General features: G+C 35.1%; 1 long non-coding RNA gene across 1 annotated transcript; it reads left to right on the top strand.

Annotated features, from left to right (window-relative positions):
• The first annotated feature begins 417 nt into the window (after positions 1 to 417).
• Positions 418 to 3,600, top strand: LOC107804727 (uncharacterized). Its single transcript, XR_001652287.2, has 4 exons — positions 418 to 584; positions 788 to 2,756; positions 2,858 to 3,172; positions 3,268 to 3,600. It is a non-coding gene; the product is annotated as an uncharacterized LOC107804727 (long non-coding RNA).
• The last annotated feature ends 11,047 nt before the right edge of the window (positions 3,601 to 14,647 follow it).

Below are 14,647 nucleotides of genomic sequence, written 5' to 3'. Positions count from 1 at the left end.
GGAGGCCAGAGGCAAATGACTTCCTAGTTTTTGCTCATTAAGGGTGCCTCTCGCTTTTCTATGTTTTCTGGGTTTTTTTCTTTTCTTTTTCCTGTGATTGATATAGGTACGACAAATCATAAGCGAATTCAGAATTCTTCGGATGACACACTATTTTGTGCTCAGTTTCAATTATGGCGAAAATCATGTACGTCCACCTAAACTTGTCCCGATTTTCCTTTGGGACAGCTTATTTAAGGTATATTCCGATTGAACACAGATTTGTTTCAAATAAACACTTTTTTCCTTTCTGTGCTAGAGGTTCATCGCGTGTAACCAAACGCGCTGACGTGTATTAACAGCCAATCAAAATGTAAAAGTTGTATTATATTTTCCATGTTGGCATTATAATTAAAATATATCCGATAAAAACAAGGCAAAAAACCCCTAGTATATTTCTCCTTAACGCCCATGTATCTGTAATTCCACTTAACGCTCGTTTTCTTCTTCTTCTTCTCTCTCTAACTAATTGGAAGGAAAATCGAAGAACAAAAATTGAAGAAACTTTTGGTGATTCGTGGATTCTTATGCAGAAGATACTTACTGTAAGTATCAATTTCCCTCGTTGATGAAAAATAACGATTCAAATATGTCTAAAAAGTTAGGGTTTTACCTTCATGATTTGGGGATTATGGTTTGAGAATATTCCGTTAATTTCCTATATCCCTTTTTCGATTTCATGAAAATATGTTTAATTTCGAGCCACGTTCTGTCATTGTCTCTAATCTGTCTTTTCGATTTTATTCAGCTTTGATTCAAATGCCGGAGAAAATTATATTCACAAAAATGCACCATGGGGGCTACTTTTCCGAGATTCCTGTCCCCACTTATGTTGGTGAGAGTGAACTAGCAAGTATGTATATGGACAATGACCACTTTTCTATTACGGAGCTGGAATTTTATACTAAAGAAATAGGCTTTGTGAGTGTCGAGGGCTTTTATTATCAGAATAGTGAGACCAAACAATTTCACTTGGTGGAGTCGGACCTACACCTATTAGACTTAATAAAAGACTTAAAGCATGGAGACAACTTTGAAATATGGGTTAAACATGTTGTTGACCATGTTTTACCTGTAGATGAGGAGGGACCTACTGGCTACCTAACTGGAGAGAATGAAACTTTGTTATTAAATAACAGAGATGGTGAGTCATTTAACCTACAAGAAGTTGTTGTAGAAGAGATAGTTGAAAGTTTAGGAGGTGATTGCACTGGTCCGTTAGATGTAGAAAGTCATCTTTCAGATGTGGAGAGTAGTGATTCAGATATGGAAGATATACTTGAAGAGGATGACTCAGATGTACATGAGGAGTTGAGAACTGCTAGACAAGACAAAAGAAATAAAAAATAGAAGAAAAAAGCTCCTGTTACAGAAGAGATACCTGTTGGAGAGGCTGGTGGTATAGATAGAGGGTTTGAGGATATTGGGGTAGACAAGGCTAACAAATATGCTGGAAAATTTAGGGGAGATGAAGAGTATATTAGTAACTTTGAATGTTGGAGTGATGATAGCAGGGAGAAGCTAGATGCAGAAACTGTTAGAGGAGTAGATCTACCTCTAGGAGGAGAAGTAAAAAGTAAGATATGATGAAGCTTGTGAGGTGGCTGTATTTGAGCTTGGTATGGTATTTGAGAATGTAACACAACTTAGAAAGGCTGTGGAAGATTATGATGTTGAGTATAGGAGGCAAATTAAACTAAGACCTAATGAGCCTCATAGGGTAAGGATTAAGTGTAAAATAAGTACATGTAAATGGTTGTTGGCTGCTTCTTTGGATAGAAACTGGTGATTTTAGAGACATTAACTATCATCATGTACATAAATGCATTCCTACTAAAAAAATAAGCTTTGCACTTCTAACCTTATTGCCAGAAAGTTCAAGGATAGGATAGTTTCCCAGCCATATATAAGGCTTTGGGAAATTCAAGAGATGGTTAGAGACAAGTTGGGTCTTTATGTTGGTAGGACTATGTCTCAGAGAGCAAAACATAAAGTTCTGAAGGAAAATATCGGTGATTGGAAGCTGGAATTCCAAAGGAAACATAGTGCATGGCCTATTTTAAAGTTCATTCCAAATGTGATATTGTTGAGAACAACATGAGTGAGACTTTCAATTCTTGGATTTTAGCTGCTAGGCATAAGTCTATTATCACCATGTTAGAGGAAATTAAGCATAAACTAATGAACAGACATGTGGATATGATCAATTTTGCTAAAACATGGATCACAGATATTTCTCCTATGGCAAGAACAATACTAGAAGAAAATAAAAAGTACTCTAAGAAGTGTAAAGTTATGTGGAATGCACAAGTTAATTTTGAAATTCTAGACAATTGATATAGGTTTAGGATTCATTTGGAAAACAAGACTTGTGATTGTAGGCTATGGCAGTTAAGAGGTATTCCTTGCCCCCATACAGTTTGTGCTTATTATAAATTAAACTTAGATCCTGATGAGCATGTAGAGCATTGGTATAGGAATGATACATTTTTGAAGGCCTACAGTTACTATACCCAATCTAAAGATGTGGCCTGAAAGCTCAAATCCATCAATAGAGCCTCCTCTGCCAAAGCCAATGCCAGGTAGACCTAAAAAGTGTAGAAGAAAGGCTAAGTATGAACCAAAAAAGAAGTACGGAAAACTATCAAAGAAGGGTGTCAAAATGACTTGTTCAAAATGCAAATAGACTAGCCACAACAGAAAAGTGTCAAATAGGAGTAAGTTTATACATTCTATCTACATATATTTCTCACTGTTCTTTTTCCATGTCTTACATATTTATGCATTCTATCTACATATGTTCTATTGTGTGTTGTAGTCTGGAGTGGGGGATTCTTCATAACCCAGAGAATCAAATGCCCAACCTAGCCAACCAAGCTCTATTTGTAGAGACACTACAACTGTTAGAAGAGTTAACCAAAGTAGGGAAGGTGCTGGGAAAGGTATGGGAGGTGGAAGCAAAAGAGGTAATGGAGGAGGAACCCCATTTGTAAGTCCAAGAGATGTTTCATCTAGTCAGACTAAGGGTTCTAATTCTACTGAATGTGCTGCTGCAACTGGAGGAAACAAAAGGCCTAGAACTATTGGGTTTGGTGTATACTCTGACCCTCAAACTGGAAACCAAGTGTTTAATGTATGTTCACTTGTATTTTTTTTTTTCATATTGAACAAATAGTTACTATATTTGGTCTACTATTAATAATTCTTGTGCCTTATTTTTTTTTTTAGCCTGGTACCTCAAGTGAGAGAGTTCTACAAGAATTCTCAAGTGTGAAGAGTGCCTCACCAACCAATATTGATAGTGGTTTTGTTCCACGGGGCCTGAAATAGAAGGGAAAAGATGCAGTCATCACATCACAATTGCAACAAATGAAGGCCAACAAAAGGAATAAAGTGAATACTTCATCATCAACAACTAAGAAGTAGTTCTAAAAGTGAACTGTTTTAGTTTTTTCTGTATGTAATATTGAACAATATTGATGTCTAGGGATGATGTTAATTTAGGTCTTTTTGTCGATGTATTAATGATGGCAAACTTATGAAGCACTTATGATTTTGGTACCATTTTGTTGGAGTTGCGGCGTTACATTTGAGCTTAATTGAGAGCAGTTTAATAGTAATCCTTGTTAGTGTATGAACTTCTATTTATGATGTTTTATTTCTATGTAATCTTGTGTGCTTGATACAAGAAATATATGTAGAAAAGGTATAAAGGAATGGAGTTACAGGAAAGTGAAATGGCTTCCAAGATGAAGACAAGCAAAATAAGCACGCTCACAGCAAAATAGTAGCAGCTTTCAAAACTCCATAAATTTCTGGGAGATCAATACAAAGTTTCAATAAAAAAAGCAACTTGTTCTACTACTACAATACATAAGACCATTATCTAGTCCACTACGAGTTTAGTCGTGCATAAAACTACACAGAACTACACGACCATAATCCATACTATACATATGAAAATACAAAAAAACACAAGCATCTTGAATTTGTCTCTTGTCCAATCCCTCTGTTGTTCAGCCTCCTTACAATTCACTGCTAGAGACTCCATTTGCACTTTAACATCCTTCAATTTCTGTTTTAATTTATCCCTTTCTTCTTCAAGTTTTTTTTACTTTCACTCTTAGTCGATCACTCATTAAACGCAGCATCGCCCGACTTGGTAGTTGCTCCCTCTCCGATGGACCCGTAGATGGACCATCAAACCATCTAAAATTATTACATCCACCATTTTATGTTTCCTAACAACAAATGCATTCACATTACTGATTAACAAGAAACAAAAAGCGAAAAATTTCATAACCAATGAAACTAGTTACTTATTTTTGAAATTCTACAAACATAAAATCGGCGGCATGGGTTTGTTGGAGTGGTCGAGGTCTTCAACATAGCATAATCACCGCAACAACATAAATCAGGGTCCTCTTCGTACACTGAATTTTGCAAATTTTGTGACATTTGAATGTTTCAAATAGGAGAAAAAAGAAGAAAACGAGATAGAGAAGATTCAGCTATGAGAAAAGAAACAAGCAAATGAAACAAGATGTACGCAGTAAAGGAAGAAGAGTAAAAAAATAGAGGAAGAAGAGTAAAGAACAGAGGAAGAAAGACAGAGAGAAACAGGTCTCAGATGGAGAAATTAGGGTTCCAATTTAATTTGGGAATGGATAGATCCGTTGGGTTAGTTGAAGTTAAAATTTTAACGTTGGGAGAGTCAACAGTCAGCAAAAATTTATCCCTTCACGCGCCCAACAGAGGTGCATTACACTTAATGTGCCATGTCACGCAAAAGTGTTTATTTGGAACAAATCTGTGTTAAATGAAGTGTTCAATCGGAAAATACCTTAAATAAGGTGTCCCAGAGAAAAATCGGGACAAGTTTAGGTGGTCGTACATGATTTTCGCCTTCAATTATTTTAAGCTTTGATTTGGATATCTGTTTTTTTTAGTTATTCATTTTTTTAAAATTTATATAGTCGACCGATCAAATAAAATAATTTAATTAATATGATGATTTAAAGCAAAGCATAAAACTTACAATATCATGAATATACCACTTATTTATAATTATCCTTCAACAAATTTTCATATTTTGGAGCTATATCGGACTCAAGGAGGGACAACTAGGAACTAAAACTTGCTTTACATGCATATACAGATACACAATTATATTCCTATCTAGAAGAATATCTTTATCAAATCACCAACATTAATTAATTAAAACCTTATATAGTTTAGACGCAAGATTTTACCACACCGCCTACCAATGTTTACTTGTACCCGATCATAATTCCTGTCATTCAATTTTCTTCCTTGTTGAATTGTCATTAATCTTCTACAAACGTAGTTCTTTCGTATTTAATCTTACAAATTCTCAAGAAATGACTTTCATAAACTAAACAGTAACTGTCTAATTGCTTCCTGTTCCCAAAAGAAATTGATTTCAAGTTAAATTTTCTGTCGTTATCTTTTACAATAAGAGATAAGGAACAACGAAGAATATTGCACGATTGAGTCTTCTACCATTTTACACTGTGTTTGGATCATTGTTCCCCATCATTTTATAATGTATCATATTGTATTGTACTGTACTGTATTGTATCGTTTTGATGGATACAACATTTGGATAGACTGTATCGTTTGCTGTTGTTAAATAATATCTTTATTGTTTGGTTTGAATGTATTGTACTGTACTGTACTGCTAAGTTTACTAAAATACCTTCAATTATTTTATTAAAGGTTGAAAAGAGGTATAACACTAGGGTCGAAGCATCTATATCTATGATTAGTTTTTGCTATTTACATGTTAAATGGCATGTACTTGTCAAAATATGTAGTAGTAAATGCTATTCTTTGAAAAATGATAATCAGATCTAATACGGACACAAGTAGAAGATAACTAAACAACCACAATATAGAGAAAACACATGAAGTGGAATGATATTGTTCCATATCTCAAATAATTCCAAACTTAAAGTGCATAATATAATAAAAATTTCTAGCAACATGACATATAAAATTCATATCGATCTAGTCAAAGTCTATAAAATCCTCAATCGCTAAAGCACAAAAAATATTTAGTCTAACTCAATTGTCAGGTGACGACATCAAGGTTAGTAAAAGAAATTTGCGGTCTTCCAATGGACACCCAATCAGTGTGCGGCACAAGTCTACATGTTTGCAAAGAAATATATAAGCTTTCATGTGCATACTAGGCTCTAAATCCAACACTTGTACCATTTGCCATATCTCACTCTCAGGAATAGGTGGCATAGTTGAAAGACGATCAATTGCATTAGCCAAATTATTCATCTCACCTCTCAACATATCAGTCATGCCTTCAAGATGATCATGTTTAGATTTTTTATTCCTGCTAGAAGTCGGTACCTCTGAATATGCATTAGATTTACGTGCTTCCTGAGTTGATTGATATTGCTCATGTTGTCCATGTTCCTCGATATTTTCCAAAGAGGCAGCATTCATGGAAATTAGTTCATCTACCTCATCAATAGTCAATGGACTATCACGTGATTTTCTCAAATTATTACAAGCACCCCTTTTTACCATATCTACTCCAGTCTCAGCTTGCTTTCCAGTAGCTCTATCCCTTCCATATAGCTCAATTAGCTTATCATAATTTCTAATCGGCTTGTTTCTCCATTCAGCAGCTTCAGGCTTAGCCTGCACAAAAAAAAAGTACAATATAATAATGCAAAAAATGAGACTGGATACCTAACAAGGATTTTTCCATAACTATTTAGAACAGTCTCATTCTTGTACATTTCAAACAGAGCAAGCATATCTTCTCGACTAGTAATTGAGCATGAACACAATGCATTTATCCTCTATATCTTGATAAAACAGTTAAGCTGACCATATATTATCTTTTTGAGGATATATCCATCTTTTCCATTAGCAACTTGTAGAATGATATGAGAGTATCCCTACCTCCCACGCACCACCCCAAAATAAACATGTTTTATTGCATAAACATAGATCATAATCCAGTTTGTTAATGATAATACAAGAACTGAAGTTATCATCGTGGATTATGTGAAAGAACAAAACTTCTAAAAATTAATGTACCTGTATCAATTGATCCCATACTTCAGATTCAGCATTCCACATATTTGTGTTGGAATCCCATGCAAACCCGCTCATCCCATTTTGAAAGGTGTCATAACACTTGCTAAATTTTGTATTAATATTTCTCATTCGGTTGTGAACTCTTTCCTTCTTAAAAACTTTATCTGGAAATTTTGATTACACCTCTTTCACTATATTATCAATCGTGTGTGGAGTAAAAGTTCCACCAACCCTGTTTTCAAGTGTGTGCTCATGATAGAATGCATCAATTAAGGCATCATCCATAATATTTGACCAAATACAAACAGTGTTATCTGAAAGATTTGTGTCGCTTGAGGATACCTTTGACTTTTTCGGCATATTGATAACTACATAATTAAGAGATATTCATAAGACTTAATGAAAAATTAAGCAGACATAAAATAAAATAAATGCCCAAATGAAATAAAATAAATGCATAGTACATAATACATTTTATTTAAACAATAGCCGAAATTAATTTCAAACAACATCAAATAAATAAACACGAAAAAATTTGTTGACTTTTTTTCTCCTAGAAGATTAAACTTGATAATTAGCCCACATGCCAGCTGCTATGCCATCTCTAATCAACTCCCCCTTTCTAAACTCCTCACTACTTTCCCTAGGATTTGGTGGTTCTTCATGAACATCATTATCATTCATAAGCTCTGCATCAACTTGTGCAAGTAACTCATCATTTGGATCTGCATCTCTTAAGTAGTTGTGCAAAATACTACATGAAAAAATAATAAGCTTTTGGGTTTCAACACCATATGACGGTTCAGTTGAACTAGAAATTATAGGAAATCTCTTTTTAAGAACTCCAAAAGCTCGTTCAATAGCATTACACAAAGATGCGTGTAGCAGATTAAATAATTCACGAGGATTTCGAGGTGGATTTCTTGAATACTCTTTCAAGTGATATCACTCCCCACGATAAGGCGTAATAAGTCCACTTCTCAACATCAATCCAGCATCAACAAGGTATCGCACCTCCTTTTTCCATACCCGAGAGGGTACAAGGGAGTTTTCTCCAATTAAAGGACAGTCGAAACGGGATTTGTTTGTTTGTTTCAGAGTCGCCACTTGGGAATTTTAAGGCGTCCCAAGTCACCAATTTTAATCCCTGAATCGAGGAGAATATGACTCTGTTTATTATTCTGCGAACCAGAAATCCTGAATAAGGAATTCTGTTAATCCGGAAGAAGGTGTTAGGCATTTCCGAATTCCGTGGTTCTAGCACGGTCGCTTAACTGTTTTTATTCTTGGCTTAATTATCTCGATTTTACATTTTTATTGCATGATTTTGTTACCGCTTTTGTTTAGATTGTTTATAATTAAAGACCCTTCTTCGAATCGAATCACGCGTACGTGTATTCGTTTTATATATTATATATTTTTTTAACGTGAGGAATCGTGTCACGCGCACATGTACACAATGATATTGATAATATATTTATTATAAAAATAATTATTATTATTTTTTTCGAAATTGTGTTTAAAAATAAAATTAAGAACATTCGCCTTTCTTAAATAGTGAACCGCACATCTCGGGTTTTATAAAATTAATTTAATATCCCCCGATGAATCTCTTTTTAATAAATATTTGCTCGAAATTGCGCGAACGCATAATCCGAATTGCTTTTAGAAGTATAATCAAGTCACGCGAACGCATCCTTAATTATGCAAATATTCTTGACAGTAATATAAATTCTCTACAAATGTTTATTGCATCCATATATTTTTAAATGTAAGGGTCATGGAGAATCACCGATTGGGATGCCACCAAATTTCTTGACAAAGAATTCAAAATTTATTAGGCGTTGCTACAAGTCTTATTTTACGCGTATGAATTATATACCTCAAAACTATTCAAATTTTAAAGAATTAATGATATGAAAAAGAAACAAACAACATGTAACTAAAAATACTACCATTTTTATCGTGGATACAACATTAATATATCCAAAAATCAAATCGCATATAAAACTGGAAAAAGAGTTCATTTGATAGACAAATTAATAATTTCTGAAGAATTTTCATTGTTATATTTAATGCGAACTCTATTTCTACATATCCTTGACATAAAATGTTGCAATTCGCGCTTATAAATCTCATATCCTTCTCATATATTTGTTTTTAGTCCAAAGTTATAATTATTTAGTTAATTTTTGATTACGAAGATTGAGTTTGAGATAAATAAACTAATTCTTATTCTCTGCCTACGCGAATATTTGCAAACACTAACTCTATATTTTGTAAAAAATCATCGACATTATTTCATACATTAAAAGAAATGAGTTGATCGCGTTCCTAAAATAACTATGCCATTTGTTATTAAGAAAGAGAACTAATCTACCAATTGATTTAATAAGACGACATCATCTAGCCTTAAACAAAATTGGATATTTGACAAAATAAGCTAGTAATGTAATTTCTGGGTATTTCCGTACTATTCTTTACTTAGCTCAATATCACAAGATTTAATTAATGGCCAATTTTCTGCAATGTTCCCTATCTCAACAATTCAAACAGTAAATGTCATCACTAGTCCTCAAAACATATAAGATTATCGTGGAATTTACTACTCCAGAAGGTTAATTAGTTAACAGTTTATCATATCAAGTATAATACTATGTTAACCAACTAAAACAAAACTGAAACTTAAACTAATAAAATTTAAATAAGTAGAAGACATCCTTATAATTCCAAACTTCATTTACTTGCCATGTTGAAGCTTTTCATGACATGAATTTACAGATATGTACCTGATATTGGAAGCAAAAGAAAATGATGATGAGAATCAGCGACAGTAATAACAATACAGCAACAACAGTCCAGCAACAGTAACAATCCAGTAATAGACCGGTGGAGTAGTAATCCCAAAAACAAAAGCTTTAAGCTTTGAATGAAACAACAACCATTAATACTAATTTCAAACAAAGAAAGAAAGCAGAAGATTTTTTAGTTTTTATTTTTTCTTTGAAAGCTTAAATATTTTTCGGAATTTTTTTTTCTCTTAAATGTTCAGCCCTTTTTTTTTCTCTCTTCTATATGTGTATTTTTTCTCTCTGTCTGCCCTAAATCTGATTTCAAGACTTCATATATATAACCCATCCCATAAACCTTTCAATTAATTAAAATCCATACTTTTTCTCTACCCAACCCATTATCTTCTTACTCATCCCCATTACATTAAATAAACATATCACACCACCCCATTATATTTTGTCCCACATGCCTAACATAAAATAATGCAAGATTCCCCCCACTAAATTTTGTCTTGTCCCCCCTTTATATTAAATAACCATATCACAATCCACCCCATTTTATTTTGTCCCCCATGCTTCATATAAACAATTGCAAAATGTACAATTCCTAAACTACCCCTCCGACCTTACTCAAAATTACCAAACTACCCCTGAACGTACTACAAATTACCAAACTACCCATCAGCTATAACACATCAATTAATCAAACTTAACCAAAATATAGGCAATATGATTAATTTCTAACAATGTTCAAACAACAAATTTCATGAACATGATTTCTTCAACATTTCAATAACAAATCACATGAACATGATTTCAACCACAAATCATATGAACACAAATTGAACAACCAAGAAGAACTAAAATTTGATTGAACAATATTTTTAGCAACAACAAACCTATTTTCGGATTTAAACAACAACAACAATCAACCAAGTATATTTAGATTTCTAAATTCAATAATATTGAACTTAAAATCAACCATAACAACATTACAACCAACAATTCCTATATCACACTTAAACAAGATTATGAGACAAATTCAAGAGATAATCATAAATGATAAACAAGAAATCAAACTATACAAATTTCGGATTCAAAATCAACAAACAAAGTATGAACATAAATGAATCTATTTTTAGCAACAAACATGACAGATTCTAACGATTCAAACAACATTAATATTTTCTGGAAAAATTCATAACAACATGAAACAAATTGAAGAAATAATTAATTAAATTTCAATTTGAATCTAACAAACATTAAACCAACAAATATTCACTTAAACAACAATACAAACATGAAATAAACATGAAAAATAATTAATTAATCTTTCATTTGAAATCTGAAAAATTAATTTAACAAACAACACATGAACATGAACTAAAAATTAATTCAAACGCTAAACAAAACAAACATTTGCCGATTTTAGATTCGAAAATATCAAAACAAAATACGGACAAAAATAAAACTCAAAAACTACTAATCGGATCGAAATGAAATATGTACGGACTGTTTCGACGAACCTCGAATGGGAATGAATCTGTCCGGATTCGACGACGAACTCACCTTCCTTGTAAACTTTGACGAACTCAAAACGACGCTCGACGACCTCGACTAAAACTCAACCGAGCAGCTCGTCTGAAGATACAACAGCTGGAACGAAGGAGAAGTGATGAACTGAAACAGCTGGAAGTGAAGAAGAAGGTGGAACGGGAAGCAGCTGGTCGACGTTTGGACGCCATGGACGTGAAGCAGAAGCAGCAGCTCGGAGACGTCCATGGCGGAACGGACTGCTCCCGATGGCAGCGTGCGAGCTTGGCCGTGACGAGCAGCGGCGATGGGAGCTTCGAACAACAGCTGACTCGTCGAGGCTGTGTTCGTTTGGTTGTTTGGTTGAGACAGAAGCAGCCTGGTCAGCCATGAGCGTCGAGCTCAATCGAGCTTCGTCAATGGCGGATAGGGCTAGGAATTTTGGACGAAGAAGAAGGAAATGAAGACGATGTAGCCATGGGTGGTCGGAGAGCAGCTTTGTTGCTGCGTCAACTGTTGGACGAAGGGTGGTCGACGGGCGGACATGGGAGGGCAACTTGGAACTTGAGGAAGAAGAAGAAGATAGGAGGGTGGCGGATGATTTTGCAAATTTTTTAGGGTTTTCTTCATTTTGTTTTGTTTTGTTTTTTGTAAAATGTAAGACAAAAGGGGTTTGGGTCTTTTGGGTTATGGACTGGGTCGACCCAGTTCGAAATGGACTGGGTTGTAGGGAATATTGGGCCAATTTTTGGGCCTGTAACTTGAAATTAAAGAAGAGGCCTAATTCCGACTTTCTTTATATTTTTGCTTTCTTTTCTTCTTTTATTTTTCTAAAACTAAATTATAAAAATACTTAAACTATTATTAAGAACTAAATTAAGTTATAAAAGCGCAAATTAACTCCCAATAACAATTAACGCACAATTAAGTATTAATTAAGCATAAAATTGTATATTTGGACATTAAATGCTAAAAATGCAAAAGATGCCTATTTTTGTAATTTTTAATTTTTGTAAAACAAATTTAATTACTAAAAATTGTAGAATTAAATCCTACATGCAAAATGCGACATATTTTTGTATTTTTTTATTAATTTAGCAAATAAACACGCACAGACAAATACAAATAATTATCACAAAATATCAGAAAATATCACAAAATTGCACACCAAAGAAAAATCATTTTATTTTTGAATTTTTTGGGAGTAATTCTCATATAGGGAAAAAATCACGTGCTTACAGCTGCCCCTCTTTGCCCGAAGACACGAAGGGTTTTCGTGCAAAGATAAAGCGGGCAATTTTTGCCCATCCGAGTACTCCGTGTGAAGCATTTTTTTGAAAAAGATTTGACCGAACCTTTGCTTCAAAGGTTTCCTACATATCCTGGGCTAAACAGGAATCAGGTCAATGTAGTTCGGGAAGTTTTGGGTAGCTGGGACTACCGTGGGACTGTGATGTTACTGCTGTTTTGTGCTGCTTTTACTGCTTGCTGACCTCCTTATCACACCTTGTTTCAAAGGTAATACAAAAAGCTAATTCCGTATCTTGTTGTCTTGATATCTTGGTGACTCTTGGGCATTTGGCTTATTCCGTATTCCTTTTCATTGTGTCCCATACTTTCTTTATCTGTTTGGACTCTTGTTGTTTCCTGCTGGGGACTTTGTTGGACTCTTCTGCTTTATTGACTCTAAGTGTGCTCCTTTCTCATATGAGCGGGCTTTTGACTTCAACACTTCAATTGTATTCCCTTGTTTTCCAGGTGGGTGCCTGACTTCGGCTGTTTTAATTGTATTCCCTTGTTCTCCAGGTGGGCGCCTGACTGCTTCTTCTTCTTTTCTCATCCTCATTCTCCAGGTGGACGCCTGACTTCTTCTTTTCTCATCCTCATTCTCCAGGTGGACGCCTGACTTCTTTAATTCTCATCCTCATTCTCCAGGTGGACGCCTGACTTCTTTAATTCTCATCCTCATTCTCCAGGTGGACGCCTGACTTCTTCAATTCTCATCCTCATTCTCCAGGTGGACGCCTGATTTCTTCTTTAATTCTTCATCCTCATTCTCCAGGTGGACGCCTGATTTCTTTAATTCTCATCCTCACTCTCCAGGTGGACGCCTGACTTCTTCAACTCTTTGTCCTCATTCTCCAGGTGGACGCCTGACTTCTTTTAATTCTTCATCCTCGTTCTCCAGGTGGACGCCTGACTTCTTTAATTCTCATCCTCATTCTCCAGGTGGACGCCTGACTTCTTCTTAATTTCTTCATCCTCATTCTCCAGGTGGACGCCTGATTTCTTTAATTCTTAACCTCATTCTCCAGGTGGATGCGTGACTTCTTCTTTATCCTCATTCTCCAGGTGGACGCCTGACTTCTTTAATTCTCATCCTCATTCTCCAGGTGGACGCCTGACTTCTTCTTTTCTTATCCTCATTCTCCAGGTGGACGCCTGATTTCTTCTTAATTCTTCATCCTTATTCTCCAGGTGGACGCCTGATTTCTTCAACTCTTCATCCTCGTTCTCTAGGTGGACGCCTGACTTCTTCTTTTCTCATCCTCGTTCTCCAGGTGGACGCCTGACTTCTTTAATTCTCATCCTCATTCTCCAGGTGGATGCCTGACTTCTTCTTAATTTCTTCATCCTCATTCTCCAGGTGGACGTCTGACTTCTTTAATTCTCATCCTCATTCTCCAGGTGGACGCCTGACTTCTTCTTAATTTCTTCATCCTCATTCTCCAGGTGGACGCCTGATTTCTTTAATTCTCATCCTCATTCTCCAGGTGGACGCCTGACTTCTTTAATTCTCATCCTCATTCTCCAGGTGGACGCCTGACTTCTTTAATTCTTATCCTCATTCTCCAGGGGGACGCCTGACTTCTTCAACTCTTTGTCCTCATTCTCCAAGTGGACGCCTGACACAAATGTTGTTTTTGCCCCTGTTTTAAATCAAAGAAAACTTTATTAGTTTTAAAACAGGAGGGTTAACTGGGCATTCTCGCCGACGGTGGGGCTTTCTCTGTCTTGTTTTGTTGCCTTGAAATGGTTGAAAGACTGTTTGTCCTTGTAATTGATCCTTAACTATAGGATTCCCCTCTGTATGTTTTCCTTCAAACCCTTTTAATCGTAATCATATGTTCTCCTAACATTGTTGATCCGCTTTTGATTCCATTTTTCTTACACCCATATCTTATTATTTTTATCTC

Source organism: Nicotiana tabacum, chromosome 16 (genome assembly GCF_000715075.1).
Source record: "Nicotiana tabacum cultivar K326 chromosome 16, ASM71507v2, whole genome shotgun sequence".
NCBI classification, from domain to species: domain Eukaryota; kingdom Viridiplantae; phylum Streptophyta; class Magnoliopsida; order Solanales; family Solanaceae; genus Nicotiana; species Nicotiana tabacum.
This window is presented reverse-complemented; position numbering and strand designations above follow the sequence as displayed.